Raw genomic sequence first — 14,373 nt, 5'->3', positions numbered from 1 at the left:
TAATGGCTGTCCATCCTGCCAACTAACAGCTAAATGTTGAAACCAAATTTTGACCAAGCAGTTTGCAATTCTTTGGGGGGCACTTTGGACACAGAGGGTACAATTTTTTTTGGTGGTGGGTGGGAGGTGTCAGGGGAAGCTCACAGAACATTTCTAAAATTGGATCTGGATCATTTCCCATTTGCACCATCCATAGTCCCACCCTGAGGACTGAGAACAACATTCCAGTTGTTATGTGACTCCAATGAGCTGGGAGCCACTAACGGAACACCTGTGCAGAGCAAACCTGCTCCTCCATCTTTCTGCTCAGGGATAACCCATCTTGTATTTGTTTTAATGAAGCAGAATGGGTGTGGCCAGGATTTGAGGACTCTGTTTTGTCTTAGGGATGCTTTTGGGAGACACATCCCACTTGGTTTCAGTATATAATTCTTTGTAAGTGCCCCCGGATTTGACTTGCTAGCATTCTGAGTGTCCCATTTTCATAAGGGACACTGACCTGTGGTTTCTTCTTCTTCTCCTTCTTCTCCTTTTGTCCTCCTCCTCCTCCTGCTCTTTTTCCACTGCCTCCTCCATCCCTTCCTCCTCCTCCTCCTCCTCCTTTCTTCTTCCTCTTCCTCTTCCTTTTCCATGATGTCTGTGTCTGGCGGTGGTGTGGGGTAATACAGGTCTTTGAGACTGAGGTGGGATGTACTTCCATGCTTGCTTCCCATGGCTGATTTTGAATTCCCTAGCTAGAGTAATGTTCCAAATGTACATCACGTCACATGAGGTGATGCTCCAACCCCCCTCCCCACCCCCACCCCCGCTCTAATGACTGTGGCCCTTACCAACAGACTCCTCAGGTCTCCACTGCCTGCCCCTGGGTCTTTGCTCCCTTTGCTGCAGTCTCCTTGCAATCCTTCCAGTCTGCCATCTACTTCCCCGCCCCTAGGGTCTTGATCCCTCTTCTTCCTCCGCCTGCAGCGCCACAATAGCTCCCTCCCACCACGCAGGTAGCTGCCAAACAGCGCTTTCTTAAAGCCTTCCGTAAAGACCTCCCCCAGCAGCCTCCATTCCACGGCTGCTCTCTGCCCATGACCCTGCTGTGCTGTGTGAGCACCTGTGATCTGTTCCCTGTGTCACACAAGCTCCATGGAGGTGTGGAATCTGTCCTGCCCCTGCTGGACCCTGAGAGCCAAGACTATGAAGGATCGGGGTGGGGACTTGGTGCACGTGTGTGGGGCGGGTAAAGCAGACAGCGTTGTAAACGACTATTCAGTCCGTTGCACGTTTAGGTCTACATAAGCATCAGACGGTGGAGGAGGAGCAGGATGAGTCACAGCACAGCCACTGAGGACCATCACGCAGTCATTTGAAGTGAATTTTGTAAGTCATGTGGGGAATGTGCACGATTTGTTACCTGAAAACATCTCGCTATATTGCTGCATGGCTTTAGCCCAATTCTATTGTATATCATAAATGTACGTTTACAAATGTCAACCTTTTACAGTAAAGTCCTGGGTGGGGCATTATGAGTGATGACTTGGTATTTCCCAGAGATTTTTATTTTATTTTATTTTAGAATTGCTGGGGTTTGCACTTTCTAGGCAGGCGCGCTAACACTTGAGCCACACTTCCCTTTTTGCTTTAGTTATTTTTCAGATAGGCTCTCCTGCTTTGTGCTCAGGCTGGCATTGCACTGCAGCCCTTTTACCTATGCCTCCAACGTAGCTGGGATTGCAGGTATATGTACCGCCATGCCGGGCTTGTTTATTGAGATAGGGTCACAGTAACTTTTTGTTCAGGCTGGTCTAGAACTGCCTCCCAAGTATCTGGGATTACAGGTGTGAGTCATCTTGCCCAGCTCTGGTTTCCTTTATACTTCTTTGCATGTTATAAAGTTTCCCTGATGTGTAGATATGCATCAATTAACGATGAGGATCTATTCCAAAAAATTCATCATTAGGTAATTTTGTCATGGGAACATCATAGAGTGTTTTTACAGAAACTAGAGGGCTATGATGGCACGTTGCCCAAACATCATTACACAATGCTTAGCTAGATTAATAACAAAATTAGTTATTACCATTCTAAAGTACATTTAATATAGCTAATAACAGAGTATATCATTTTGGAGGATAGACACTTTCAAATGAGAAGACAGCCTTTCTCCTAGGCTGGAACTCTTCCTCTTGTAACCTTCTCAAGAGACACGTCTACGTGTCCATGGCCCCTAACATGGTGGCTTACCAGCTTCCTTGTGTTTCCTTCTGCTCCACTCAGGGGAATCCAGAGCAGTTTTTTTTAATTCTCTTTGTAAATGCTAACTGGTCTTCCATGCAGTGGTCTGCCATCTGCATAGCCTTCTTCCCTTCAGAATCTGATTTGCTGAGATGAGATCAGGTTCCATGTAGCTCTCTGTCTCCTGAAGAACCCACCTAGCAGCTTGTACCCCATTCCCAATGGATGATGCTGGTCCACAAAGCATGAAGCCACCTTTTCCTGACCTGAACTCTGTGACTTCAGCTAGCTTGGCACAGAGGTGGCAGACAGCCTTCTCTTAGAGTCCTGAGCCCTGGGAGCCCCCACATCTGTTCCCGTGCTTCCTGAGACCAAGCTGTCTTTGTGACGCCAAGGAGGCACCAGTGACCCACACCCCACTCTTGGCCTCTCCCAATACACAGCTGGTGACAAAAAAAGCATGCAAGAAGGCTCTGCCTTCCAGTATGAGCTCTCTCCAGATCAATTCCTGGTGTGGATAGAGTCTTTACAGTTCCAACCTAGCTCTGTCTTTCACTGTCCAGCTTGCACAGATGCCATGGAAACAGGTGTCTCCATGGTCAGAAGGCTAGGCGAAGTCTCTGCTTCATGGAGTGACTTGCCTTGGAAGAAAGCACTATGTGCTTTCCCATGGAAAGACCCAGTCTCAGACCAGGAAAGCCAGGTCTACGGGCTTGTCCCTGCATCTGAAGGCTGTTACTGCGCTGTGCTTTGGGGTACAACAGCCTGTCTGCATTTTTCTGAAAGTGGGAAGACAGCCAAAGGCCTCTGCTTAAGACCTTGGCTGTACCCGAGTTTCCCCCCCCGGCTATGGATATAAATAAAAGCTGAGCATAGTAATGTGCCCCCCAATCTCACTCACCTCCTCGGAATGTGTCCTTGTGCAACAGGTGCCTGGCCCCTAGAATTCCTTACGAGTTTAAAGAATTCCAGGAAGCAGCCAAATAGCCAACAAAACAAACTCCAGATCAGCAGCCTCAAAAGGACTAAGGGGTCATTTGTAGGGCCCCCAACTCCCAGATCCAAGGTGGAAAAGGGATTTTTACTATTTTTTTTTTCTGAGACTCCCTCCTTAAATTGCCTGTAAAACTAAACTAAGACATTTTCTCTTAGATGTATAAATGGGCTAACTTTTTTTTTCAGTACTGGGGTTTGAACTCAGGGCGTCATGACTGCTAGGCAGGTACTCTACCACTTGAACCACTCTACAAGTCCTAAAATAGGCTAAAATTAACAACAGCCACTAATGTTTATTAAGCATTGTCTATACTAGGCATCGTGCTAAACGCTATCTACTTCCGCCTTGCTCAGGAACAGCCAATGTCACGCTATCTACTTCCGCCTTGCTCAGGAACAGCCAATGTCACGCTATCTACTTCCGCCTTGCTCAGGAATAGCCAATGTCTTCCACTGCACCTGAAAAGATGATTGCCTTCTACACCAACGCCCACCTGACCTTCTCTCTGTCCTCACTCCTGCCTCCACCCCCCATTCCCTGAAACACATGGCCAACCCTTCCTTTGGGGTCTTTGCACCTACTTGTGCTCCTCCCACATTATCTGTCCACTAAGCTCTCTCCAGCAGCCTCCAGGCCTCTTCAAAGGAGTCGTCCTTGGCTCTGGGCATAAAACCACCTCCTGGTCTCTGGCTCTGGTCCTATCTGTTTTCTACAACATTGTTCACCATCTGACATGGCAGAAGAACATCTTCCTGGGATGGTGAGGGTTCATTTCATTTTTGCTTCATTCCAGGGCTTAAAATCATGCCTGTCCAAAGATGTCACACAAATGGCCAAAAAGCCTGTGAAAAGATGTTCAGCCTTGCTAGTCAACAGAGAACCCAAATCACACTCCAATGGCACCTTGTCGGGTGTTACCAACCTGTTGGGCTAGGATAGATACTATCATAAAACCAGAAAATAATACGCATTGGTGAGAATGGGGAGAAATCCAAACCTTTGAGGACTACCAGTGGGGATGGAAAACAGTGTGATGCTTTGGAAAACAGCATAGATGTTCCTCAAAAAGTTAAATATGGAATTACTGTGTTATCAATCCCAGTTCTAGGTATTTATCCAAAAGAATTGAAGGCAGGGTCTTGAAAGGGATTTGTACACCCTGTTCATAGCAGCTTCATTCACAATGGGAAAGGTGCAAACAACCCAAATGTCCATGGGTGGATAAGCAAGGGTGGTGTATACATGCAGTGCATACTCTTCAGCCTCAAAAATAGGGATCCTGTCAAATGCTGCTGCACAAATGATGACCTCCATCCGGGTGCTCCATGTGCGCACGAAAGTCTGAGCTCTCAATTTCTCACATCAGAATCACCAGGAGCTTAAAGCTGCAGCTGTCACCTCCCAGACAATCAGATCAGTACCAAAGAGGCAGGACGAGTGTCAGTGGTCACTGTAGTTCTCCGTGTGTTGACAACCGCCTAGGAAACATTTCCTAAACTTGGGGTGGGCAGGTGCATAGTCTGCAGGGCTCAGCACAAAAGGTAAATACAGAGCTCCTTTTTAACAGGAGGTATGGAGAAAGGAATTAAAAAACATTGGTTCCTGACTTCTACAGGCTCTCTTGACCTGTAAAGGTGCTTCTTGTTTACTATTTAACATCTGTTCTCTGGAAAGCTCAGTCCACATGCATGCTTCCCTGCCAAGGAGTAGCATGAAATACCTCACTGGCCTACGGGCGTTCTGTTTCATATGGGACTCTGACTCCTACAACCTGATTGGACCATGGATAGGTACACGGCCCAAGGTAAAATCTACAGGTTGCCATGGTCCTGCAGTGCAGCTGCACACCAAAACTCTGCCAAGTAGGGGCCTTGGGAGTGGCTTCATCCTATTAGAATGGGTTGTCATTTGCAAACTGGAACTGTGAGCAGATACAGAAATCACACCTGTACACATGTGTGTGCTCTCTCTCTCCATGAGTGTGTGTGTGTGTGTGTGTGTGTGTGTATGAGAGAGAGAGAGAGAGAGAAAGAGAGAGAGAGAGAGAGAGAGAGACTAAGGTTAACATGGAGCAGCAGCATTGGGCTGAGATGCCCTTCATGAGGACTCATCCACCCCCCAGAGCTCTTGGTCATTCAGCACTTCAACCTTTGAACTCTTAGAACTATTGCTTGGGGCACATAGTTCTCCAATCCACCATCCAACATGGGCCATTTTTTGTGCAAAATGGCCCCGTGCTGAAGACTCTTATCATACGTATTGCACAGGGCCTCCTTATCTCTGTCATAACTTGAATGAGTCTCCACTCTGGCAACTGTAAGAGGATTATTCCCATTTGACAGAGAAGAAGTAACTAGCCAACATCCAACATCATACCTATACAACAGTGCCAAAGGTCAACATGGGCTGTCTCCCTGAAGACACCACCACCCCGGTTATTATTGAGATTGCAAAATGAGAGCAGAAGACGGGAGCAACTGAACTTCCATAAGAAACTGTGCTCCCACCATTGGCAGAAGGTGAGTGGAAACTGCATAGTGGGACCCACTGTGAGGGCTCCTTCTCTGTTTGCTGCCTGCAGCCCTGTCTGTTCTGGCAGCGGATCTGTGGGAGCCTCATAGCAGCCCGAGGCAGTGACAGCTGCAGTGTTCTGGTGAAACTGCCTAGAAGGATTAGCTTGTTCCTTTCCAGGGATCAAAAGGAGAAAAGGTGGCCTCTAGGCTGACTGTGGGTGGGGACAAGGTTTTGGAACCTCTGATCAGGCAAGGGGAAGACAGCCTGCATTTCTTAGGGGTCAGAGTTTTGCACCCCATTCCCCTTGCTGCTCCAACTTTAATGGCCATTTGTGGTTAATGCCAGGATCTTTTCAGAAGTATTCATTCCTTGCAATGTTTCCCCTGGGGTCTGGCAAGAATTGCTTGGTTTGACTTTTAATAACAGGCTTCAGCAACAAGGAGGGGAGCTGGGCAAGTGAGCAGTAGGATTTCTGTCAGGGAGCCCACCCTGAGGATTCATCTTAGGAAGGATTTCTATCAATCGCCTTGAGTATCCCGCCCTGTTGGCTCAGGAGAGCCAACTCAGATGGAAGAAATGCATTCTAGCCATCTGTCATCTTTGAAAGATGTTTGTTTGCCCTAACTAACGGCTCACCCTGGGCCACTGGTCATTTGTTTTTAATTCTCCTTCTGAGATTGGACCTGTTACAGAAACAGACTATATAGAATATTCCAGAAGTTCACTTTTGTTCTAGTAAACCAATAATACTCAGTCTACAAGTTTATAACCTCTAAAAAATTCAATGCCCTTGTGGAAATAAAGTTGCTGAGTCGAGTTCAGAGGCCTTTAGGATTTTTCTCCAGAGGCCTCTGTAGATTGAGTGACAGCATTTTCCTTGTCAAAGCCTTAGATTTCTAGGACAGAAGTAAAAGAAGATGACTAAGACAGAGAACAAGAATGAGTAGAGCTTCCGTTGGCTAAACTGAGTACGCCACTAGGGAGCATACCATGAATTGGTTGCATGGAGCTGCAAGAAATAGCTTAATTTGGCCTCATTCACCAAGGTAGCAGACCTGTGCTGCTCACCCTGCAATTCCACCCAGCAAAGGACTCATCAGAAGCTCAAGGGCCCAGCAGGTGGAGGTCCCCCCCAGCGTCCCCACTCTTCCTTGGTATGGGAGACATGTTTCAAAATAAAACTGAGTCTGGGCAATGAGCCTCTGTGCTCTGATGGACACGAATGTCCAGGAAATAATACTGCTCTTTCCACGTGTGCTGGTTGATCTCCTCTGAGCTGTGGTATTGAGGGTGGCATAAAATAGTCACCCAGACAAAAGGTCTGATGGCCTGGAAGCTGAGATACACTAGTTTTCTGCATTCCTGGACAAGTCCCTTTCTGAATATTTTGTGGTCAAATTTAGAGCCAGACTGAAATGTAAAGTACTTAGCACTTGCTGTGTCTAGACCCTTCATCCAGTTTGCTTCATTAATGATGAAGCATCAAATACAATTGAGGGCTGGTCAGGTACTGTTGTCCCAATGTAAATATTAATAGTAGTCCCCAAGTATCTCAGTTTATATGATAAATTGTGTCACCTAGGAGAAAAAGCAGAAAAGAAACCATGAGGGAAGAAGCTTAAACCAGTTTGGAGAAAGCAGGCATTCCTTTGCTGGACTTTTGCACCTAGTCACCATCATCATCACCATCGTCATCACAACCTACCACCATAGCATATTGTCACCATAATCATTGTCACCATCCACCACCATCACGATCATCACCATCATCACCCACCACCATCAATCTCATCGTCATCATCATCTCCATCCACCATCATCACCTTCATCATTGTCATCATCATCCAGCCACAACTACCATCACCACCATGACCATCACACTGTCACCACCACCACCATCGTGATCACCATCATCACCATGATCGCCACCACAACCATCAGCACTGCCATTGTCTTCACCCCATCCTCTTCACCACTATCCTCACCACCCCACTGACACGGCTTAGACTCCGCCAATTTCAAAGGTATTACTCAATATCCCATCATGATGTCATCCTTATAACAACCGTGCAGGCCATATAGCAGGGACAATCACGCCACTTCACAGGAACTCCCTGCGTTTTAGCACATGGTTCCCTCTGCCCCCGTTCAATGTGAACTTCAAAGACGTTCCCCTGCATGTGGCACTTGACCTAACATTAGGAAGTACTTATCTGGCAGAAGGTGAGAAGAGCGAGAAAGAGTGTGTGTACGTGTGCATGTGTGCACGTGTGCTTGAGTGTTGGTGTATAGGGTGCGAAGGAGAAACACTCCAGCAGAGAGGCTGAGAGTGTGAACTTTCAGAAGGCTGCTGCACCTGCTGGATTGCTCTTTCTGATGTGCACTTGATCATGTGGTATCGTCTTTTTTTTTTTTGAAAGGCAGAGAAAGGAAATTTATTACACAGCCTGGGCTATGCCATGGGAAGAGGCAAAGTAAACTCTCAGCCCATCTTCAGACATCTTCCACATGGCACCTTCTTCTAGCCGTGTGATGGTCCTCATTTCCAGAAAAGACACAGTCCAGAGCTCTTAGCACAGCCCTTCCTGGTCTGGCTCTGCTGCCTTCCCACTCCATCCAGTCCTCACCAAGCCCCTTTCTTACTGTGTCTGCAGCCCTGCTGCCAGATCCCTGGGCTGCTCTGCACCTTTGCACAGTAAGTTTTCCTGTGCGTAACACCTCAGCTCTCACTGCTTCCTAAGCCACATTGTTACTGGAGGTCACCTCCTCCATGACGGCCCTCTAGATCACCTCCACACCCCCCTGTACAGGCATGCGCTCTGCCTTCAATTCCCTTCTTCATCTCTCAGACCGAGCTGTTGCTTCCACTGCCCCTGATCTGAGGGCTGCCATGCTGGGGCACACTGGAGACAGCACACTTCAGCCTCTAATAGTCATTGAACTTGTGATACACAGGGACCCTGCACGGCTGCTTGAGGTCTCTCTAACCTGGTGAGCCAGGAGGAGGACTCACTGCACCCAGGCACAGGGCACCCAGCTCAGGCAGCCACCAGGAGAGTTGCTGAGCCAGAAGAATGCCGAAGCCTAGGCTGGAGCAGCAGGGAGCTGGTTCCGAAACAGTATGCTCCAATGGGCTGCTGGCAGGACAGCACCTGACCTAGCCCTCCGCCTGGATGTGGTTGGTGTTGTGCACACAAGACCTCTAGGTCGAGTGGCGGCAGAAACACTTGAGAAGGGAACGCTCGTGAGCAGAAGGGAGTCGTCACCAGGGCCGTTAAAGCACCAGCCCCACTTTCTCACGATTAGTGAGATGTCGAAGGGATGGGCTCTGTCTTAATCCATCTTTGTAGCCCTAGAAACCAGCCCAGCCTGGATGCTCGGTACACTTGGGAGAATAAATGAGTGAGTGAGAGAGACAAGGCATTTGAATGCCTTGAAGGAAAATCAATCCCTCAATTAGTCATTCTACTGAGCCCTGTACCACACTGGCCCTGTGAAGATCGCCCAGCAATAGGTGACATGGCCCATTAATCCAGTCATCTACTCAGCAATTTACGGAGGGTTTTCTTTTTTTTTTTTTTTCGGGGCCAAGAGCTCCCTTAGCTGCTGGGGGTTACCAAGATGGACGGGTGCAGACACCTGGATTAGTAATCCTGAAACACAAAGAAAGCTGGGAGGGAGTCCAGTTGGATGCAGAGTAAGGTAGTCCTGATAGCCAAGCTGCAATCACTTTAGAGAAAGAGAAATGAAGGCAAAGATTTTAGGAGGAGGGTGGACCCTCAGTTTTGCAAGGAGGGGCCCAAGCTGGAGCATGAAAAATCGTCTAGAAGTCACATGGTTGTGGAATGGGCTGAGGAGGACAGAGAGTAAAGCTCTACTGTGATATTTTGGGGAGCATTGTTGGGAAATCACAGGACACAAAGAGAAAGGAGCGTGTGGCATATCAGCAGTTAGACTAGGGGGCAGCAAACTGTTCCTATAAAGGACCAGATGTTGCCCCATGAAAGCAGCCATAGAAATACATAAAGGAGTGAACATGGCTGTGTTCCAATAAAACTTTATTTATAGACACCGAAATTGGAATTTCAAATAATTCTCACAAGTCACAACATGCTATTTATTTTTTGGTTTTTTTCCCCTCATCCATTTAATAATGGCTCGTTCTTTTTCATATGAAAGCAGGTGGTCACTAGATTTGGCCCATGGGCAAACACTGGGTCTCAAACTTTACTGTGAGGTTGCAGTTTCTGGTTTGGGGCAGGATTTGAGATTCCACATCTCCAACAAAGCACTCAAGTGCCATAGGCTAGATAGATCCAGGCCTGCTTTGAAAGCCACGGATGTACCCTTGAACTCATAGCAGAAATGTTGGAGGTGTGTGGGGCAATCAGATGGTACCATTGGTAGAGCTCAGAGCACAGCATGTTCAAAGTGGTGGCCAAAGGGATGGGCCTGTGATAGGAGTCCCAGGAGACCTGCTCCTCAGAGGTGGATGCTCTGTGTCTGGGGGAGAGGGTGCCCCCAGACAGGCCTTGAGTTCAAGTTGGAATTTTCCACAACAATCGCACTTCCAAGCAGGTGTGGCCAGACGCATGGACATTTGTCAATAACCCAAACACGGGATCTTCTCCTGATTTGCATGTGTTACTTTTACATGGATGGTACTATAGGCTAAGTACCCAAAGAGCCATCTCTTCTTCGTAGCAAATACAAGGGAAAATGCACAGCCAATCACCAGCGACCCACGTCTCTACTCTGTGCACTGAGCAGCCCCCAAGCAGTGACTCAGGGAAGGAAAAGGTACTGCTGAGAGCTGGGGTGAGGCGGGGGAGGCTGCAAAGCTGCAGCCCACGTGTGGGAGCTGACGCTCTGCTTACACCCTCCAAGAACCCCAGAGATGTGACACATGGCGAGTGGGGCCTAGAGGCCACACTGGAGGTCCTTCCTGAGTGCATATCCTGTGTTCTCTTGCGTGTATGTGTGCCTTAAAAAAAGGCTTGGACATCTTATCTTAAAAGCAACAGCCAATGTGTCTAATTTGTCTCAATATATTTAATACACAAAATTAATAATTAAAGCATGAGATCAAGCAAGTACTTGAAGTAGCATGGAAACCAGATTGTTGCTATGTGCAACCATACTCAAATAATGTTTTTGTTTTTTTTTAAAAAGCATGGATGATAAATGTTTTTTGTAGAAGAATAAAAACACAAATAAGACAAAAAGGCAAGTCATTTTGTCCTGATGGCCTGTCCCCAGGTCCCCAGAGCTCAGAGTGCCGCTCCTGGGCCCAGTCTTGCTGTGAGGAGCCCATGTCTGCAGCTAAAGTGCTCCTGTTTCCATGGGCTCCTCTGTCCGTTCCCTCTGTATGACTTCGTGTGATAAGCTCATGGCACTGTGTGACTACACAGCCTGGACTTTTGCTTTGTGTAGACCCTTGGTCCCGGAACACACTTCTCTTGTCCTTTCATAGCTGATCTCCCAGGGGTACAATTTCCTCTGGCCCCTCTCCTGTCTAGGACAGCCCTGTCCTTTGATGCTTCCTTCATTTCCATGTGGGAGGTTGGGCTTAGAGGCAGCCTCCCTGGTTCTGCCCAGGGAGGATTGTCCGAGGCCTTGCTGGAGCTCAGATGCCTGCATTTGACAGTTCCAATTGTGTCAGTTCTGCCTTCTCACTGGCATTTATCTAGTGATTACTAACGCATTTGGATGAGAAGCTGCCCTTCAAAGAGACCATGCCTAGAAGTAACTCTGCATGCCAAAGGCCAGTGCCTCCAGGAGCCAGGTCTGGTGGAGGTAGAAGGGAAACTCTGCGTAAAGAGGATACCTGGAAATCCAGGGGGCAGTTCAAGGACGCTGGCAGCTTGGAAGATAAGGGAGGAGGAGAAGGGACAGGTGGGAGGGGACAAAGAGTCTCCACTCTGCCGCTCTGCTGAGGGTTGTGGCTGCTGTAGGATAGGGAGGTTCATGCCAGCACTTTCTCTCCAGCCTGGTTGAGTTAACTGGCACATGAAGTGTTCAGCTTCCCATCCTCCCACTTCCACACGAAGCAGGAAAAGAAAATGGGGAAAGATGAGAGAAGCATGGAGAAGTCTGTGCCGGGATCCCCTGCCTCCGCCTCTCAGGGCTTCTTGTCTGGAACTCTTGTCTGTAGAGAGCTCAGTTCTGGGCAGATGTGGTCCTCCCAAGCTGTGCTGTGTAGCATTTGTGAAGATGTGGCACACTGACCAATCAAGAGCATCTTTATTAGGACCACGAACATCTGGTGGGGAGAGTGTTATCCTGGTGGGAGCCTTTGGCTCTGGACTTAGACTCAGCATGGCCGCTGAACGCTTCACGTGCTCCTGGTCTCTGCCTGCGTCTCCCCTCTCTCTGGGTCTTTCTGGGTCTGTCTCTTTCTCTCTCTGTGTTGTCCTCACACATCTCTGTGTGTGTCTCTGCTTCTGGATCTCTTTTGGACTCTCTGTCCTTCCCCTCTCCTTCGCTCTACTTCTGACTTTTTTTATCTCTGTCTTTCAGTGTCTCTGTCTCTGTCAGTGTCTCTGCCCGTATGTATGTCTCTCTCAGTGTCTCTCTGTCTCCCTATCTCTGTCTGACTTTCTGTCTGTCTCTCTCTGCCCTCGACTCTGTGTCTCCCTGTCTCTGTTTTTCTCTCTTTGTCTCTATCTCTCTGTGTCTGTCTGTCTTTCTGTGTGTCGCTCAGCTCTGTCCCTTGCTCTCCTGCTATCCCATCTGTCCCCAAACTTGGGCTTCAGCTCCTGTCAGCATCAACTCTTCTGGGCACTGAAATACCACTCAGACTCTGCTGTCCCTGGAGGAGGAAGTTCTTTCACATGCTCCCTGTTTCCAAGACGACCATTTCCTCAGGATCCAAAACATTAATGTCTCCCCCTTGCATCTGTTTTGGTCAGGTTTTTTCCTGCAGTGACATCTAGTGACCAACCACAGGGAAAAAACACCAGTGATTTATGCCTGGGATAAAATATTAGAGCAGGAAGGTGTGTGTACCCCCAGCTGCTGTCCTGCCCTTCTGCGACCTCGTGGGCACCTGGGCCATTTCACCAGATGTGCAGTAGCTGCTCAGGCCATTGCTTCTCATCACAGAACATTTGTAAGGTGTCCCACACCTGTTAAGCTTGATGGTACCCTCCGTGTTGCCCCTGCTTATGTGCTTTTATTTTGTGACTCGTCCCAGGCCAGAGGTTGCCTTTTCCTGACATCCAGCAGAGATCTGCTCTGTCTCTTCCTGCTGTCACTCACTAATGTGAAGAGATGCAACAGATCCAAACATCAAGCTGAGAACACTGGGGCAAGCAGCTATGTTTCCTAACCAAATGTGTCCACGTCACCTCTGTCCATCAGACTCCTCCAGCAACCTGAGTTGGGGACAGCAGAAGCCATGCACATAGACTCCTCCTTGGCAGTCCAGGCCATGGCAAGCTAAGAGGAACACCAAATCATTTCCCAAGGGTCCCTGCATGGGCCACTGGCCAGCTCGGAACAAGTCAGCACCTGGGCATCCTCATAGGCTCCCATGCTGTTGGAAGAATCAAGGGCCCATGTCCCCAGGTGGACCTGGTTCCTACCATCATCTACCAAGTGGCATTCCCCACCAATGGCCACAGTCCTTCCTGCCTCCTATGTCCTCATCTTTGCAAGGTGACTTGAAGATTGTCCACCTAGAAACAGGGTCATTGGTTTTCTATTGCTTCAGAACTGTGCTAAGCTCTGGGTACACCACACTGAGCAAACCAGACATGGGAAGGGACAGGGAAAGAGTGCTGCAGGGCAGACGTGAGAAATGGTTCAGCAAAGCATGTAGTGGGTAGAGACAGGAAGACAACTCAAAAGCACTGAAGGATTGAAGTAGAGGCAGGAAGTGAGCCAGCCTAGGTTTATAAAATGCAGTAGCTCCCTCACCCATGGCATCAGTCACCCATGGTCAACAGGGCTGACAAGATTATATGGAAAGTTTGGGAAATAAACAATTTGTAAGTTTTAAACTATGAGCTACTGTGAGTAGTGAGATCAAATCTTATGCCATCCTGCCTGGGATATGAACCATCCATCTGTCCAATGTATCCACACTGTGTATGCTATCTGCTCATTAGTCACTTTCTGACCATCTTGGGCATCACATGGACCTTTGCAGGATCTCAGTGCTTTTGTTCGAGTGATCCCTATTTTACTTTCTAATGACCACAAAGTTCAGGCTTTTATCACAGTGTAGTGTTATAATTGTTCTATTTTGTTATTGTTTATTGCTGTTAATCTCTTACCATGCCTAATCTATAAAATTAAAGCACAGTATATGTAGGGCTTGATACCATATACCTCAGCCCTGCATGCCTCCTGTACTCTCACCTTTGCAAGGGGATTTTGGAAATTGTCCCTCAAGAGGTAGAGTCACTGGCAGTACTGTAGCTTCAGGCATCTGCTGGGGGTCTTGGGAAATATCCCCTGTGGAAAAGGGGAGACTGCTGCCCTCCTCTGTCTGCTGTGATGAGTGGCCTAGAGAGACTGAAATAGAAGCAGATGCTCAGAAGTTCATTGCCACAGTCCAAGGCAGCTGAGCACTGATTGGCGTCAGCAGAGATGGGGAGAACAGAGGAGACTACAGGTCTGTTGTTAGGCAGATC

The 14,373-nt window shown here is 48.1% G+C and overlaps 1 long non-coding RNA gene across 1 annotated transcript in view; it reads left to right on the top strand.

Annotated features, from left to right (window-relative positions):
• The first annotated feature begins 1,064 nt into the window (after positions 1-1,064).
• LOC141422667 (uncharacterized) overlaps positions 1,065-14,373 on the top strand; it is a 33,749-nt gene continuing 20,440 nt past the window's right edge. The window contains exons 1-2 of the long non-coding RNA XR_012447422.1: positions 1,065-1,368; positions 5,563-5,739. This is a non-coding gene — a long non-coding RNA (uncharacterized lncRNA). The remainder of the gene's footprint in view (positions 1,369-5,562; positions 5,740-14,373) is intronic.

The sequence above is a fragment of the Castor canadensis genome, chromosome 4 (assembly GCF_047511655.1).
Source record: "Castor canadensis chromosome 4, mCasCan1.hap1v2, whole genome shotgun sequence".
NCBI classification, from domain to species: Eukaryota; Metazoa; Chordata; class Mammalia; order Rodentia; family Castoridae; genus Castor; species Castor canadensis.
The sequence above is the reverse complement of the archived record's forward strand: the minus strand, read 5'-3'. Positions and strand labels throughout refer to the sequence as shown.